This window comes from Callithrix jacchus, chromosome 1 (assembly GCF_049354715.1).
Source record: "Callithrix jacchus isolate 240 chromosome 1, calJac240_pri, whole genome shotgun sequence".
NCBI lineage: Eukaryota > Metazoa > Chordata > Mammalia > Primates > Cebidae > Callithrix > Callithrix jacchus.
In genome coordinates this window covers 201,802,159-201,804,422 of record NC_133502.1, presented here as the reverse complement: position 1 = coordinate 201,804,422, position 2,264 = coordinate 201,802,159, and positions in this window count along the sequence as shown.

The following is a 2,264-nucleotide window of genomic DNA, read 5'->3' as shown; positions in this document are numbered from 1 at the left end:
TGATATTCTGAAATTTAAAGCTGTACTCTCATTTCCTCAAGCCTGTATTTTATGTAATGAAACAAAATACACATCTCTTGCAGTAGTATAAGAGTAAACAGAGGACCTCTCCCACCAAAAATTGTGCCAAGAGCCCTTGCCCTTCAGGCTTTTGCTATAGAAATATCCTTCTGGTTCCCTGAAAATAGTATACGCTTTCTTTAGCAAGTGGAATTATCACCATTACTCTCTCCCTTACTCTGCTTCACTTTTTTTGCATAACGCTTAAGATTACCTGACATTTTACATATTTATCATGTTTCTCCCAACTAGAATATAAGCTTCAGGAGAAGAGAGATTTCAAATATTTTATTTACAGATGTATTCCCAGTATCTAGAACTATATTTAGCAGGTAGCATTTAGGACTATATTTAGTATGTAGCAGATTCTCAAAAAAAAATGTTAAATTAATAAAAATTTAAAATCCCTATTATATTGGAATTGTTAAAAATTTTTTTTATGAGAGGGTTTCTTTGTTGCCCAAGCTGGAGTACAGTGGCTGATCACATCTCACTACAGCCTTGAATTCCTGAGCTCAAATGATCCTCCCACCTCAGCCTCCCGAGTAGGTTGGACTACAGGTGTGTGCCATCACACCTGGCTATTTTCTTTTTTTTTTGTAGAGATGGGGGTCTTGCTATGTTGCCCAGGCTAGTCTCAAAACTCCTGGGTTCACGGGATTCTCTCGCTTTGGCCTCCCAAGTGCTGGGATTTACAGGTGTGAGCCACTATGCCTAGCCAAATTTTAAAATTTTGCCATATTGAACCGGGCGTGGTGGCTCATGCCTGTAATCCCAGAACTTTGGGAGGCTGAGGCAAGTGGATCACAAGATCAGGATTTCAAAACAAGCCTGGCCAATATGGTGAAACCCCATCTCTACTAAAAATACAAAACTTAGCCAGGTGTGGTGGTGTGTGCCTGTAGTCCCAGCTACTCAGGAGGCTGAGGCAGGAGAATCACTTGAACCTGGGAGGCAGAGGTTGCAGTGAGTTGAGACTGCGCCACTGCACTCTAGCCTGGCCACAGACCGAGACTCTGTCTCAAAAAAAACAAAAAACAAAAAACAAAAAAACAACCTTCTCTACTAAAAAAAATGCAAAAATAAAATAAAATTAGCCAGGCGTGGTAGTGCATACCCTTAATCCCAGCTACTCAGGAGGTTGAAGCAGGAAAATCACTTGAAACTGGGAGGCAGAGGTTGCAGTAAGCCAAGATGGCACCACTGCACTCCAGCCTGGTGACAGAGTGAAACTCCATATCAAAAAAAAAAAATTATTTAGTAAAGTTGTTTTCCTCCTTACATTACTGCCTGCAAGATCGAAACAGAGTCTCCCATTTCTATTTTGGGATCTGACTGAGTCACAAGGTAGTCTTGGCAAATCACTCTGCTCTATCTCTCAGTTTACTGAGGCTCCCTGGGAACTTGAACTGTCAGCCAAACAGGAAGAACGGCCCTTCTGCCTAACTCCAAAAGGCCTAAGTCAAATGGATATGGTGAGATTTAATGATGGATCTAAATTACAGCAAATGGATTTCCTATAGGGTGGGGGCGGGGGGAAGCAAACATTTTACTTAACTTCCTTTATATAATTCAGGGCTGGTAGAAAGGGTAGACTACTACAATGTAGCTGAGCAAATTTTTCCATGTTTGCATAACATGTGTTTTCAACTAAAGATACTCCTATATTCCTACTATATACAATACCCCCAAAAAACCTCAAATGTAGGAAAAAGTAATGTGACAGATTTGACCCTGGCCAAGTTATACTTTTTTTTTTAAAGTGTGTTCATAAACATATAAACTACAAAGGCCCTTTTTCTTTTTCAAGGATGGGTATAAAGTGATACTCCCCCCTTCCACCAGATACTCTTATTTTTGCCCCCTATCTGATCATGAATTCCTCCTGGATGCACGCTCCCTAAAGTGTTCTGTGTTTTAGTGGTTATAATTTCCCACATCCCACGATGCCCCTTGATAGAATTAATCTTTCTGTACTCACACAAATGGAAACAGAAGAGATCAAAAATTCTGGGGATATGGCCTCGCAGGTCTCAAAATCATCGGCTGCTAAGCACAACCTGCACTTCTCTGCCTCTCTTCTTGGCTGAGTTCCTTTCTTGGCTCAGAGTCAGATTTTCCACGGCCTAGGAGGCTTAGGACCCAGGGGGCGCCTTTCAGCCGAAAAACAGCTCGCGCTGCAGTAAGCTAGCTGGGAAGCTCCC